Here is a 17,054-nt window from a genome sequence, read left to right as displayed (position 1 = left end):
AATTCGTCTCGAAAAGTTGGTATAGGCACCCGAAGGACACATGTTATTCGGACTCTCAATTTTGGATAAGGGGCACCTAACTGATAAGGGGCACCCCAGGTAGCCAACTGCTAATCGCACCCCATTACTGGTTAAGGGGGCTCCATCTTCTTCCTTGATTTGAAAAGAAAATTGGCGGGAAATTTGGCTTCAACGGTAAAGGATTTATTATCTTTAAGATAAGAATATCTTCTTGCCTTACAAACATGAAGTTTTGAAGAAAAAGGAAGTTATCTTGTACTAAACAAGAAAGATATCCTTAAAAGATTTTATCTTGGATTTTATTCTGCAAACTAAAGAAGATATGGGTTTAGTAAAGACATATATAGAATAAATAGAAGGAAAAATTTTGAAGATATTTTTAATTAAAAAGAAGAAGATTTTGGAGTTATGGAAGAATATATTTAAGTGATGCGTATTTGTGTGTATAAATAGAGAGCTAGAGAGCACATTTGGAGGAGGGGAGAGCCGGTGACCCGGTAGCCAGTTTCACAGTATTCTTTTATTTCTTCTATTTAGTTTTCTTTGTAATAATGAGGAACTAGAATCACATGTTGGGATTATGGAGGAAGCGTTGTTCCAATAATAAAGTGGTATTTTCTTATTAATTTATTATTGCAATTTTTTTATGATTATTTGCACTAAACTATAATTGATTATAAGATTTTGATTAATTAGTTGTGTTATCTCTTGATGGTGCATGCTTAGCTTAGAGCTCTTGATGTTCCATACTTGCGATTAACAATTAATATTTTGGAAATCTAATATTGGCAATATCTTAAAATCAAATTAAACGTGTGAATTGCATAAATATTGTTGTTAACTGAATCACTTGAAAATTGGTCAATGGTGGAATCCATAGTCCCAGTTCTTTCCATAATCTTAAATCTTAAATCAATCTTCACAAGTCCGAGAGAACGACAACCTTCTTACCACTATATAAAATTCGATCAATTTTTGGCGCCGCCGACGCGGATTTGTCTATAGATTTGTTTTTAGGTTTTATTTTATTTGTTATTTTTACGCGTTTTAGTTTTTTTGTTTGCTTTCAGATTTGGAGCTAAGCTAAAGGAAAAGAGAAAGTGCTGAAAAGAAGGGAAAAGCCCAAAAAGGAAAGAAAAGATAAATCCAAACGGAGTGAAGAAGAAGATTTTGTAAATAATTTTATTTTTATTTTTTTAGAAACTGTAATTAAGGTTTTTATTTTTATAATATTTTATTTTTGGACATTTTTTTTTCTTCTTTTCTTTTGGACATTGAATATTGGACTTTATTTTTAAAACCCTACGGAAGGGTAGTTTTGAATAAACTGTTTACAGAGAAGGACGGTGATTACGATATCGCCTCGTACATGACATAGGAGTCGTGGCCCGAGTCGACTTCAACGGTTCATCCCCCGTCTGTAACGGGAGGTAAGAATTCTAAACCCCTGTCAGCGGATTTACTGGATGATTTTGTATGCATATATGTTGAGGACCTGAAATCGGATTTAATTTTCTATTAAAGGGCAAGGCCAAATCAAGATAAGGACTCGTATTTCATCACCGTTTCCTTCTTTCCCACCTTAGGAACACGTAACCTACGCGAACCTAAGCCTTAAAATTTGGACTAGAACGAGACCGATAGGGTAACGAGCTTATTAGGAAATTCGTTCGGAAAATATTGGTTACTCTTTTGAGCATACTTTGAAGTTCATGATGGTTTCTGTGAGTTGAAAACGCCGCCTTGTAACGCCGGTGAGGCCTTGGGTATCAAATATCCACTGAGCTTCCCTCGTGTCTATTCAACTTACTTTAACTCGGATTGATTCCAGAGAGGTTTGCTCAGATTGTAACGAATTCCTTTTCGAAAGAATAAAAGCTGGTCTAGAAACAATCTAAGGGAGCCATCATGCTTTTTATTTGATAAATAAATAGGCTTGTTGTGGTCGAGTCAGCCTTCTTTGTGTTTGTTTAGAATTTCCTTGCAGTTAGGATGTCGAACTGGTATAGCCAATACAATGATTATTCGACTGAGCAACATGAACATTATTCTTTTTATGACCATAGTGTGAATAGTGGTTGGGAACACCAAACTTTTGAAGGTTATGGGTCATACCATGGTGAGCCCAATTACTATCCACATGCCCACCGGTCATACGAGCAAGATTCTTATAATTCCTCTCCTCTAGATGAAGCACGTAAGATACTTGAGTCAACGCGTAAGTTACATGAGTCGACACATAAGTCAGCGGACACATATGACTTAGTTATAGACGAAAGAACTGTAACAATGAGTGGACATTCTTTATAAGATAATCTCATGAAGTTAGATGAGTCAACATGTAAGTTAACTGAGTCAACACGTAGGCTTGAGTTAGAGACGGAAGAAAGAATTGCTCGAATTACACTGAATTGCCAATACATTGCTTCAAAAGTCAACCTTGAAAGTGAGAAAATTTTTTATTTACATAATCAAGATGACAAGGATAGAATTGGAAGCAATAATTTAGATGAGGTTCAACCATTTTCATGTTATTATGATTATGATAAGGATAGTGCTGATGAAGAATCTGAAATATTTAGGCATAGTGATCAGGAATTTGTTACTCCAACTGAGCTTTATAATGATAATATTATTTCTAGTTCAAATCCAAATAATGAGCTTTATAATGATAATATTATTTCTAGTTCAAATCCAAATAATTTTAATAATTATTCACCTATTCAAAAGGACGAGGATTTGACTAAAGAGAAGACTTCCTTAAATGATGTAGTATTTCCTTTTGATTACGAAGGCGATGATATTTAGAGGAGCGGGTTTATCCTGAGAATATTATTTCGAGTCTAGCGATTTAGAAATATTAGTCTTAGAAAAAAAAATGAAATCGTAGAGATGAGTGACGATGTACCCGACTTAGAAGAATCAATTGACCATTTTCAGGAATTTGATGACCTTGAAACTAGGGAAGTTGTAACTAGTCTTTATAGAGACATTGAAAACTCTAAGTTTGGGGGTGATTTTTATTTTCCATGTGCTTTAACTCTTACAAAGGTCCCTAACTTGGAACTTAACATATATTCCTCAACCATTTTACAAGATTATCTTCATACACGTTTACCTGAACCTAATGATGTCCAGAAAGAAGTTCAGTTGTTAGAAACCCATCCTCTGGTTGATGTGGTTAACCCAGGCTACGATACCTCGATTGACTTTGTTTTCCCACCAAAACCTTTTTCTCCAATTGTGGGAACTTATGAAATTCAAATATGTCAGATATTAAGTTTCGAGACTAAACCTAATTACTTTAGGAGATTAGGGTCGACATATTTGTGTAAGGAAGACCACCACTCTCTTTGTGGTCAGTTGTGTGAGTTAAATTTGATTGACTTTAAGGATCCGCAATTATTTAGGTTATTATTATGTGCTTCTAAGTTTTTATTTGAGTTTTTCCAGACTCTAGAACCTGAACATTCGGATCTAACTTTTGAGGAAATGCAACCCAGGAAAATATGTTATCTAGACCCAGTTATAGAACCTGAACCACAACTAGATGTAGTTGTCTTAAACAGGAAACTAGACAAGGGTGTGCTTTATTTGTTAACTTTCTTGGCATGGTGCAGATTCCTTTTACTTGTGATAGCTCTATTTGGTTTTGGTAATCCGCAGTTATTCCGGCTAGTACTTTATGATTCTATAAGGTGACTAATCCTTTCTTAGTCTGGCTGAAGACTTTAAACTTAGCACTTCTTGGAAGGTAACCCAATCTCATGCAATGCGGTAATATCTTTCCTTCACTCTTTTTCTTCAAATGGTAACAGTTTCTCCTTGTTCATATGGTTTTAATTTTATCTTTAGAACATTGAGGACAATGTTAGATTTAAGTTTGGGGGTATGGGAGAAACTTTTTAGTTGCAATAAATAAACTCCAGAGCCTAGAAATTTATGTTTATTAAGGATGACACTAACCAATCTAAGTGGATGGAAGCATCTTGGTTATAGGAGTTGAGGAACCAATCTGATTAGATGGAAACATCTAAAGAGTCTATTCATAAAAGCACAGAGCTCAGGTGTTAGAATTTAAAAAAAAATGGTAGTTTCGCCATATCTCGTTGAATCCTTTTCACCTTCTGTGTTTATTTTCTTATAAGTGATCGGGTAAAATAGAGTGATTGAGATATATTAAAAAAAAAAAAAAAAAAAAAAGAAGAAGAAAGAGACCAGACCATCAGACCAACCGGAATAAATTCAATAAAGTCGACCACTGGAGCCCTTGTGTATGCCAGTTGTGTTGACCTAGAGTTAGGATTATCACCCGCTGGTTCCCTTGTATATGCCAGCTGTGTTGATATTAGTCAGACCGATATCTCAGTCCATTAGGATAGGTTCACCTTAGTCAACATCAAAACCATCTATGTTTTTCTCCACATCCATCTTCTTAATCTTTTCATGTGATTGGTTGACTCCGGTTATGATGTACAGAAACTATCTGAGTAGAGCTCTGTCACTTATATGAATTTTAGTATACTTGAGTGCAACTCGTGTACAACAATTGGAATTTCGCATCAGGGTACTTCCTCCTGTAGTCAATGTTTGTATGCCAACCAAGGAGATTCTTCATTGCCTTCTGATAGACGCATTTATGTGTTTATTTTGTTCTCAATATTCTGTATTGTTAGACTCGATTAAGTACTTATTGTGTTATTTTGTGTTTTTGTAGATGTTTTTAGAGAAATAAGCCTTTGCGGCGAAATGAGCTCGAAAAGTAGTGTTTTACACCTCAGGATAATGTACCGGAAGCGTCCCAGAAATGTACCGGAGGAACCCAGAAAAATTACTATTTACACCCCAAAATTACTATTTCCACCCCAATTGCTAAAGGGACACCCGTACAAGATTATGGGGAGGACACTTTTCTTCTCATAATTCAAATTTTGGGAGAAGGCGGGAAATTTCTAAACAGTTCTGGCAGAATTTCGATCGTCAAAATGAAGGGGTTATGGGTCGATTCAATGGCTGAAATTTGGTATAGAGATGTGATATAGGTTAAGGAACATAGTATGGGTGACATGATCGATCAAATTTGGCTGGAATTTTCGGTATGATTCACACACCCAAAACAGAGCACATGTACTGTAACACGAGCAAAATTGAAGTTCTTATGTGCATGGGGGAGTTCTGCTGGCGTTGGAAGAGTGTTGAGGCGTGAATAAGTCGAATGGGAGCGTGCAGGATCAAAGTTAACGCGTGCATGGGATTAAAAATGGAAATTTTCGTTATTATTGGCAGCCGAGAATATTTGGATTAAATGGAGAATATATACAATCAATGGTCGGATTTTTGGCTCCAATTCACTATAAATACAAGGCAAAACAGTTTGGGAAGGTGTCGAGAGTCTGGGGGGCTGAGGAGAGCCAGAGAAGAAGAAATTCGAGTTTTCCCAAACTCGGTTTCTGTTGCTGCTGCTGATGATGAACATGAAGAACACGAAGAACGGACCTGCAACAGCAGTCGTTTTTTTACAGTAGTAACGACTAACACATGTGGGTCGTAATCAGGCAGTCTTATTTTCCACAACGTTTGCGACAGAGCTTCAGCAGTCTTATTTTGTCACTGAGGGTCGTAGTTCTCTGGTTTTATTGTATTTCTCATATTCTCATCATTTGTAAACCATTTTTGAGCCATAATAAATTATTTTGAGAGCATTTTTACTATGATAAGTTAAACCCAAACACTGGGACGACGGAGGAGGCCGAGCTTCATACATGGGTAATTTTACTAATTCTTTTTAAGACTTTTGCATTAAAAATTAATTGAAATATGATTTGATTAAATTGGGTGTTATTTGATTAGATGGGTCATGCTTAGGTTAGGTGATTTGATGTTCCATGCTTAACATTTACAATCAATGTTTTGAGAATCTACTTTGGCAAAATAAGAGTCCATATATGTTTTGAGCGATTATTGTTGAGAATAAATCATTGAGCCCTATGTTATGAAGATTGGCCGAATCATTAGTCCCAGTACCTCTCTACCAATTTGTCAATATTTTTGTATATAATTCTTATAAATCTAAAAATCCTTCACCTTCACAAGTCTTAGAGTTCGAACCATCCTTACCACTACTACTACAACCCCCATTAAATCTTTAATCATTTTGGCGCCGCCGACGCGGATTTGTGCTTAGGTAGAATTTTTAGGGTTTTTTTTAATTATTTTTTTAATTATTCCATTTGTTATTTTTTACGTCTCTTTGGTTGTGTCTTTGTATTACAGGTTCGAAGTGCACTAAGGACTTGGAGAGGAAAAAGCTTAAAGCGAAAAGAAAAGAAAAAAGGCAATTTTAGGATTTAATTTTTAATTTTTAATTTTTAATTTTTTTTAGAGTGTGTGAGGAAAACTGTAATTTTTTATTTATTTATTTTGGACTTTGGAATTTAAACAATTGGACTTTATTCTTTTTTTTACCCTACGGAAGGGTATTATTAAAAAAAAAATTATATAAACTGTGTGCAGGGAAGGACGACGATTACTATATCGTCTCGGCCCCTCGGGTTCGTACATGACATAGGAGTCGTGGCCCGAGTCGACTTCAACGGTTCATCCCCCGTCTGGTACGGGAGGTAAGTCCATCGAAACACTCGCGAATCTCCTGTAAGCGAGTTACTGTATTCCTTGAGGTGATTCATTGATTGAGGACGAATTTGGACTGTTTTTAAATTCCTAGTAAAGGGGAAGGCCTGGCCAATACAAGATAAGGTTCGGATTTCATCACCGCTCCCTTCTTGCGCGCCTTAGGAAAACGAAACCTAACGCGAACCCAAGCTTTAAAATTTGGAATAGAACGAGACCGATAGGGTAATGAGCTTAATAGGAAACTCGTTCGAAAAATATTGGTTGCTCTTTAAACACACTTCAAAGTTCATGATGGTTTCTGTGAGTTGAATGCGTGACTGCGCCGCCTTCTAATGCGGTGATGCCTTGGGTATCAAAGCTCTACTAAGCTTCCCTCGCCTCGATTCAACTTACATTAGCTCGCATTGATTCCAGAGGGGTGTGCTCAAATTGTAACGAATTCCTTTTCGAAGGAATAGAAGCTGGTCTAGAAAACAATCTAAGTGGAGCCATCATGCTTTTTGTTTGCTAGAAATCTTTAGGTTTGTTTTGGTGGAGTCGAGTCGGCCTTGTTTGTGGTTGTGTAGAATTCCCTTGCAATTAAGAATGTCGAGCTGGTATGATAGAATCCAATACAATGAATATCGACCTGAATTTGAATATGAACATCATCCTTTCTATGACCATGTTGGGAATAGTGGTTGGGAACGCCATCATTTGGAAGGATATGGGCCATACCCTGGTGAGCCCAATTATTATCCACACATGCATCAGTCTTACGAGCAAGAAGATTATAGTACTAGTTCTTCGTCTCTATAGGATACAATCAAACTATTGAAAAGTAGTCCTTTTTATGATCCCTCTGTTCCTATTCCTCCTTTAGAAGAGTCCCTCAGGGAGTTAGCTGAGTCGACGCGTAAGTTAGCTGAGATGAATAGTGTAATTCTAGACGAAAGAACTACAATAATGAGTGAACTTTCTATAGGGTAATCCTTCAAGCTGATGGCTGAGACAAACGAAAGACTTGCTCGAAATAATCTTACATTCCAAAATAGTGTTTCCAATTTTACCCTTGATGTAAATAGTGAATATTTGCCTAATTTAGAGGACGAGGTTAGAATAAAAAACACTACTTATTTAGATAAGGTTCAATCATCTTCTTACTATGATGATGAGGATAGCAGTAATGAAGAATCTGAAATATGTAGGCATAGTGATCAGGAGTCTAGTAATCCAATTGAGCTGTATAGTGATTATATTATTTCTAGTTCAAATCCAAATAATTTATGATTATTCACCTATTCAAAAGGACGAGGATTTGATTAGGGATACCACCGTTTTAGACGATGTAGTTTTTCCTTTTGATTACGAAGCCGATAGTGATTTAGAGGAACGGGTTCATTTCAAAAATACTGTTTTAGAGTCTAGCGACTTAGAAACAATAGTCTTGGAAGAAGAAGATAAACCCGTAGAGATGAGTAAAGATGCACTACCTGATAATAACTTAGAAGAATCTCTTGAATATTTTAAGGACTCTGAAGATACGAAAATTCAAGAAATAATTAGGTCTATCTAGAGACACTGAAAACTCTAAGTTTGGGGGTGATTATCACTTCCATAGTGCCTTACCTTTAACTCTCAGAAAGTCCCTACACTTAGGACTTGATATCTCTGCCTCGACCATTTTACAAGATTATCTTCATACGTTTTCCCGACCTAATGATGTCCATGAAGAAGTTCAGTCGTTAGAAACCCATCCTCTGGTTGATGTGGTTTCCCAGGCTATGATCCCAGATTGACTTTGTTTTCCCACCAAATAGTTTTCTTCCAACTGTGGGAACGTTTATTTCAAATGTGTCGAATATTAAGTTGTGAGACTAACCTAATGCTTTAGGAAATTAGAATCGACACATTTCCTAAGAATGACCACTACTCTCATTGTGGTCAATTATGTAAGTCAATCTATTGACTTAGAGGATCCTCGTTATTTAGGTTATTATTGTGCGCTTCTAAGATCATATTTGAGTTTTTCCAGACTCTAGACCTATGATTCGGATCCCATATGAAGAAACGCAGCCAATGAAAATTTCTATTTAGACCCTTTCTAGAACCTGAACCTGAACCACAATTAGATATTCTTTCAGGAAACTAGGTAAGGGCATGCTATTCTTGTCACTTTCTTGGTTCATTGCAGTTTCCTTTGGTCAGCTCTATTTAGTTTTGAAGACCCACAGTTATTTCGACTGTTACTTTATGGTTCGAGTTGACTAATCCTTTCCTAAGTCTGGCTGAAGACTTTAAACTTAGCACTTCTTGGGAGGTATCCCATGCTCATGCAACACGGTAATATCTTTCCTTAACTCTTTCGCTTCAAATGGTAACAGTTTCTCCTTGTTCATGCTTTTAGTTTCATCTTTAGAACATTGAGGACAATGTTAGATTTAAGTTTGGGGGTATGGGAGAAACTTTTTAGTTGCAATTATAAACTCCAGAGCCTAGAAATTTATGCGTATTAGGATGGCACTAACCAATCTAAGTGGATGGAACATCTTGGTTGTAGGAGTTGAGGAACCAATCTGATTAGATGGAAACATCTAGAGTCTATTCATAAAAGCACAGAGCTCAGGTGTTAGAAATAACATGATAGTTGCACCATATCTCGTTGAGTCCTTTTCATTTCTTTTTATTTTATTTTATTTTAAACTATGTTTCTCTAAGTGATTAGGTGGGGCACACGATTCAAGTTGTTACCACTGCTAGGATGAATTAGAGTGACTGAGTTACTAAAAAAATATTAAAAAAAAGACCAGACCAGTTAGAACAATCGGAATAAGTATTAACACTTGGATAGCAATATGCGTGTGTTCTCCCTGTTTCCGTCGCCTAAGCAAGCGTGGAATGCAGGACCCGTGGGAACTATCGTGTAATCTGCTGACAAGAAGCATGCGCTTGGATCAAAAAGATCTATTCATGCCGTTAAGTTAAAAAAAATGGTTATTGTTCTGTGTAGTCAACCGCTGGTTCCCTTGTATTTGCCAGTTTGTTGATCTAGATTTAAGTTATTGACCACTGGTTCCCTTGTATATGCCAGTTGTGTTGATATTAGTCAGACCGGTATCTCAGTCCATTAGGATAGGTTCATTCTGGCAGTGGCCTTCAGACAGATATGTGAAACATCGATCATTTGGTTAACATCAAAACCATCTACATTTTTCTATTTCCATCTCCTTTTTCTATCCATATGATTAGTTTGATTCCGAATATGATGTCCATAGTGCAACTATCTGAGTAGAGCTCTGTCACTTTATATGAATTTTAGTATGCTTGAGTGTAAACTCGTGTACAACAATTGGAATTTCGCATCAGGGTACTTCCTCCTGTAGTCAGTGTTTGTAAGCCAACCAAGGAGATTCTTTAGTGCCTTCCAAGGTTCGTTGTAGATAGCTAGGGTCTGGAGTAAAGGTTTTGTGGGTACACCTCTGGTAAACCCTCCCGAGATTAACTTGGTCACTAGGGACACCTAGTGAGTCAGGATTTTATTTTTGCTCGAGGACTAGCAAATAATAAGTTTGGGGGTATTTGATAGACGCATTTATGTGTCTATTTTGTTCTCAATATTCTGTATTGTTAGACTCGATTAAGTACTTATTGTGTTATTTTGTGTTTTTGTAGATGTTTTTATAGAAATAAGACTTTGCGGCGAAATGAGCTCGAAAAGTAGTGTTTTATACCCAAGGATAATGTACCGGAGGCACCTCAGAAATGGACCGGAAGCGTCCCAGAATTGTACCGGGGGAACCCAGAAAAATTACTATTTCCACCCCAATTGCTAAAGGGACACCCGTACAGGATTAGGGGGAGGACACTTTTCTTCTCATAATTCAAATTTTGGAAAAAGGCGGGAAATTTCTAAACAGTTCTGACAGAATTTCGATCGTCAAAATGAAGGGGTTATGGGTCGATTCAATGGCTGAAATTTGGTATAGAGATGTGATATAGGTTAAGGAACATAGTATGGGTGACATGATCGATCAAATTTGGCTGGAATTTTAGGTATGATTCACACACCCAAAACAGAGCACGTGTACTGTAACACGAGAAAAATTGAAGTTCTTGTGTGCATGGGGGAGTTCTGCTGGCGTTGGAAGAGTGTTGAGGCGTGAATAAGTCGAATGGGAGCGTGCAGGATCAAAGTTAACGCGTGCATGGTATTAAAAATGGAAATTTTCGTTATTATTGGCAGCCGAGAATATTTGGATTAAATCGAGAATATATGCAATCAATGGTCGGATTTTTGGCTCCAATTCACTATAAATACAAGGCAAAACAGTTTGGGAAGGTGTCGAGAGTCTGGGGGGATGAGGAGAGCCAGAGAAGAAGAAATTCGAGTTTTCCCAAACTCGGTTTCTGCTGCTGCTGCTGCTGATGAACATGAAGAACACGAAGAACGGACCTGCAACAGCAGTCGTTTTTCTACAGTAGTAACGACTAACACCTGTGGGTCGTAATCAGGCAGTCTTCTTTTCCACAGCGTTTGCGACAGAGCTTCAGCAGTCTTATTTTGTCACTGAGGGTCGTAGTTCTCTGGTTTTATTGTATTTCTCATATTCTCATCATTTGTAAACCATTTTTGAGCCACAATAAATTATTTTGAGAGCATTTTTACTATGATGAGTTAAACCCCAATACTGGGACGACGGAGGAGGCCTAGCTTCATACATGGGTAATTTTATTAATTCTTTTTAAGACTTTTGCATTAAAAATTAATTGAAATATGATTTGATTAAATTGGGTGTTATTTGATTAGATGGGTCATGCTTAGCTTAGGTGATTTGATGTTCCATGCTTAACATTTACAATCAATGTTTTGAGAATCTACTTTGGCAAAATAAGAGTCCATATATGTTTTGAGCGATTATTGTTGAGAATAAATCATTGAGCCCTATGTTATGAAGATTGTCCGAATCATTAGTCCCAGTACCTCTCTACCAATTTGTCAATATTTTTGTATATAATTTTTATAAATCTAAAAATCCTTCACCTTCACAAGTCTTAGAGTTCGAACCATCCTTACCATTACTACTACAACCCCCATTAAATCTTTAATCACCTTCCAAGGTTCTGCATAGATATCTAGGGTCTGGAGTAATGGTTTTGTGGGTACACCTCTGGTAAACCCTCCTGAGACTATATCTCGGTCGCTAGGGCCACCTAGCGAGTTAGGATTTTATTTTTCTAGATTAGTTTTTCTCGAGGACTAGCAAATAATAAGTTTGGGGGTATTTGATAGACACATTTTTGTGTCTAATTTTTCCTCAATGTTCTGTATTGTTGGTACTCGATTTTCTACTTATTATGGTGTTTTATGTGTTTGTAGGTATTTTTGGAAAATAAACATTTTTGGAAAATTCGGCTCGAAAAGTTGGTTTAGGCACTCGGAGGACACATGTTATTCGTACTCTCAGTTTTGGATAAAGGGCACCCCCAGGTAGCCAACTGCTAATCGCACCCCATTACTGGTTAAGGGGGCTCCACCTTCTTCCTTGATTTGAAAAGAAAAATTGAAGGGAAATTTGGTTTCAATGGTAAAGGATTTATTATCTTTAAGATAAGAATATCTTCTTCCCTTACAAACATGAAGTTTTTAAGAAAAAGGAAGTTATTTTGTATTAAACAAGAAAAATATCCTTAGAAGATTTTATCTTGGATTTTATTCTGCAAATTAAAGAAGATATGGGTTTAGTAAAGACATATATAGAATAATGAGAAGGAAAATTTTTGAAGATATTTTTAATTAAAAAAAAGAAGATTTTGGAGCTATGGAATAATATATTTGAGTGATGTGTATTTGTGTGTATAAATAGAGAACTAGAGAGCATATTTGGAGGAGGGGAGAGCCGGTAAGCCGGTAGCCAGTTTCACAATTTTCTTTTATTTCCCCTATTTAGTTTTCTTTGTAATAATGAGGAACTAGAATCACATGCTGGGATTATGGAGGAAGCGTTGTTCCAATAATAAAATGGTATTTTCTTATTAATTTATTATTGCAATTTCTTTATGATTATTTGCACTGAACTATAATTGATTATAAGATTTTGATTAATTAGTTGTGTTCTCTCTTGATGGTGCATGCTTAGCTTAGAGCTCTTGAAGTTCCATACTTGCGATTAACAATTAATATTTTGGAAATCTAATATTGGCAATATCTTATAATCAAATTGAACGTGTGAATTGCATAAATATTGTTGTTAACTGAATCACTTAAAAATTCGTCAATGGTGGAATCCATAGTCTCAGTTCTTTCCATAATCTTAAATCTTAAATCAATCTTCACAAGTCCGAGAGAACAACAACCTTCTTACCACTATATAAAATTCGATCAACCGGGGGGAAAAGTACATCTTTGTCTCGTGAAATATATGTCCCTTTTCACATGCTTTATATGAGGCAATACGTTTAACCCTCATTACTTCGGGCTTCTTTCCATTTTCAATTTTGCTACATTTAGCTTAATTTGAGAATTTTCTCTATCTCAAAGGCCAAGAGAATCTCACTACACATGTCAACCACTTACTTTAGGTTGAATAGATTACTAAAGATGGTTCTCTTGTTGTTATACTTCAACATATACTGCTTCGTTAGTATCATGGATGGAGTAGAGAAATGGAAATTTTCCAACGCATATCACCTTTTGTGAGTTCTTCCACAAAAATTTGAATACATGTAATTTTATTTGCAATGTATCTTTTGAAAATATTGACTCTTTAATAGTGGAGCAAATGGATTACATCCCATAAAAACATTCAAATTTGGGGAGAAAATATCACGTACGCAATAATGGTGCTCGGCTACTTCTAAATTTCAAATGAATACATTGGAATCGAGTTGGAACAACTAATTGAACAAAAGACACCATTGCCAATATATAATATTAAGACCAAAATTCTTAATAAACGAGATCGACAGTCATAATTTAAGTGGACCGTTTATATAATATGGACTTATTCTAAGGGAAAGACAGAACTAGGCATCTATAATATAACACAAAATGATTTGTTTGATGTCCATGGTTGGTTTCTTTTCTGGACTAAAAGGCCCCTCCGGGTTTTATTTCCTTGGCCTACGTATCACTCCGATATTGGTAGATTTGGAGAACTGCAAGGGAAAATAAGAATCGTCTGTTTTGTCTTCACAAAAATAACGATTAATTCTTCCATCACCAAAACCAGAGAAACACAAACCAGATCTCCATCAGCTTCATCTTCCCCCACACAAACCACCACCGACAACTCCATCGCCACGAAAAACACCACCACCATTTCCTTCTTCTCTTCTTCTTCTTCATCTTCTTCTTCTTCCAATTGTTGTTGTTCGCCCGATTTTTCCCCATCAATTTTGTGCCCTAATCTAATCATAACAGCAACTCTTCTCAACTCTCCCTGGGATCTCTTCTTTCTTCATCTTCATCTTCATCTTCATAGATAGATTTCCCACTATATTTCAATTATTCTATACTCAATTTCGAATTTAGAGTACAGGTTTTTGATTTGATCGATTCAATCAACATATAACCTGTAACCCTATATTGGAAATTGGGTTAATTGATTCATTTGACTTGATTGAATTTCTTTTGAGTGAGTTGGGTTGACTGATTTACAGAGAAATCAACCCCTTCGTTGATGTAATTGATTGAATTACTTTTTTGAGTTGTGAGGAAATTATGGTTTGTGCAAACTTTAGATTGATCGAAGAACAATTTGAGGTAAGATTAATGGCGCATATGATATGAAAAATTTGAGGTAAGATTAACGCTGCTAAACCCTGTTAGTTTCTCCATGTTCAAACTTATCCATATTTTAATTTTCTCTTTGAATTTGTGATTTTATAATGGTTCAAATGAATATCTTCCATATCCAATATCGAATTTGTGAATTTTTTGAGTATCCAAGTTTTTGAATTATGTTTCTTACTATGAGTATTATAATATGGACATCTGATTATGTATTTAGTTAACTTCTTCAGTTTAACTTTGTGAAAATTACCGTTTGTGCAAATGCTTGAGAAATCAACAGATTTTATTTCAATTTTTTTTTCTTTGGTTTGTTTCGCAGATGCAAGATTCATTTCCAGGTAAGATTTCCAGTTTCCAACCACGTAGAAGTCCAAGATTTATTGAAAGAGATGCTCACTTACAGCGGCGCCATGTTACATATGAAGTAGGTTTTATCGATGACCGAAGTCGAAAAACAAACGCTTCTTGAGAAATGTCGTAATGCCTTTCGCTATAGGTTTTATCTTTTCTTAATTAGTAGTAGGTTTTACCTTTTCCTGATGAGTGAATCTTTGGATATTTTGATGTAATGTTAGGCTTTTGAACAACGGGTTATGTAAAGAAATTGATCATGATGGGTTGAAGCTAAATGTGTAAGAACTTCTAGGAATTAATTTTGTGTTCGTGTTTTGGTTTGTCTCAAATAGGTAGTAAAGAACATAGATTCGCCAGTTGATTTTCCTTGTACAGACAATGGTTTTCACCGGTTTGAAGAGTCTGTATCCAACTTATTCTAGCTTAATACCAGGTAAACAAAAGATTTTGGCTGTAGTTAGGTTAGATTGGCTGTCTGAAATTCAATGTATTGATGAACGCTACATTTTGATATGGATTTTAATTCTAAAACAGATGGTTTTGGTACTACATTTTGATATGGATTTCAATGTATCATCAGATTTGTTTTTTTATGGAAGTCCATGGTTTGTGACGCATATATATGATCCTACTATTGCTGCACTTACTAAGTACTGCTAAAAGGTTTTCCCTCTTAGCAGCACCCTGGAATAAGTCTAGATCTACTTGATTTATGCAGCAGCTGGGTTAGAAAATTTTGTTTTTTTGTTTTCTTCTTGCTCTATTATTTTTCCAGGCTACTTGAGTAATCTAACTGATGACTTTTTCTGTGTTTGCAGGTGAACCATTTTCCAGCGGGATATGAGCAAGAATAAGTTGTTGGCATGAGTATGAACACGAAGAAGAGCTGAAAATAATTCACTGTAAATGTGCTTATGCGTGATAACAAATAAGAGACTTTACTTGCTTTCCGGAGGAACATCAATGGACATGAGACCTCAAATTTGGTCTATCCGGAAGTCCTCTTATAGGTACTCTTACATTTTACTTCTCTTACTATTCTAAAATTCTTAGAATTTCGATAAAGTTTCCATGAGTGTTATAATCTGATTATTTATTTTTTTTAGGACAATTTAGTCTGTAAGAGAATCTGATACGGTAGAATGATAGCTGGTGAGGTGATTTATGAGAGTTTCTTTGTTTTTTAGGGTCTAGCTTGAACCATCGATTGAGACACAGTTTTTAATAGATTTTGATTTGAGTTCTGGAAGTTTTAACTACAGAAGTGCGAGTATTTGGACTGTTCATTAAAGGTTGGCTCCAAAACTATTCTCGGGTATGAGCTTACCGAGTTATAGAAATTTGCATGGCATGGCAAAATAACATAAAATTTAGATTACAAGAGTAGATGTACAAACATCTTTCGATATTCTTTGGATAGTTTGATTCTAACTAAAATGTTTTGCATAATAGCGATCATTTTGCATATACTGCAGGTACAACAGTATTGGAGAAACGTATGAACTGTTGCCGAGAATCCGAAATTGCAAGCAAGAGAATTCGGCCAAATTCAAGTTTGGTTCAAATCTATAACACCAAACAGATTGGATCTATACACATTCTATTATATATTGCCATGTTATTATGAACAACACTGTTTACTTCATAATTTTAGTATTAAATGTAATTGCCGTAATTGCTGATACCAACAGTATGTTAAAGCCCAAACAAAAGTCCGGGCTGGTGCCATCATAATACCAGCACCTCTTCCACCCCCGTGTCATTATGGCACGGGTAATCCACTAGTGTTCTAAAAACCAGAAAAATAAGCCCAACAAATATTCAGTGTTAAGGACCTACATTATACATACCTCAAACATTGGTTCCCAATGTATATACATAAAACTAGAACAACCTTGGTCGCGCACCGCCAGAACAGAGACACAGCTGGAACGGGTCCAAACAGAACAAGCCACTGAGATCGGAACCAGACCGGGTGGGGTGTACCGGACCAGGTTGGGGGACCGATGGGTTGGATCCTGTATTGTGGGTGGACCGGTGGGTAGAACCGAACCTGGTTGAGTTTGACTGGACCGACTTTTCTTCTCCTCTTTCTCAGCGGAAGAAATTACGAACATGCGAACTATTTCCTTCACCATTACGACCAGACGCTTTTCCCATTGGGTTACCATCGACGGGGTTACCAACATATTACAAATATATCAGCCGATTGATTATGGGATTTCAATTGTCACCATAGATTTAATAAACTTATATTGGATAGCCAAAATCAAAA

General features: G+C 36.2%; 1 long non-coding RNA gene across 3 annotated transcripts; it reads left to right on the top strand.

Annotated features, from left to right (window-relative positions):
- Positions 1–13,759: 13,759 nt before the first annotated feature.
- On the top strand, positions 13,760–16,467 carry LOC113342091. Of its 3 annotated transcripts, none has more exons than XR_003356400.1 (4): positions 13,760–14,432; positions 14,745–15,504; positions 15,598–15,789; positions 16,255–16,467. It is a non-coding gene; the product is annotated as an uncharacterized LOC113342091 (long non-coding RNA). The 3 variants fall into 3 exon arrangements; XR_003356399.1 differs by having other exon boundaries at positions 13,763–14,432; positions 14,745–15,212; XR_003356398.1 differs by having other exon boundaries at positions 14,745–15,789.
- Positions 16,468–17,054: the final 587 nt, after the last annotated feature.

This window comes from Papaver somniferum, unplaced genomic scaffold (assembly GCF_003573695.1).
Source record: "Papaver somniferum cultivar HN1 unplaced genomic scaffold, ASM357369v1 unplaced-scaffold_33, whole genome shotgun sequence".
Lineage (NCBI taxonomy): Eukaryota > Viridiplantae > Streptophyta > Magnoliopsida > Ranunculales > Papaveraceae > Papaver > Papaver somniferum.
This window is presented reverse-complemented; position numbering and strand designations above follow the sequence as displayed.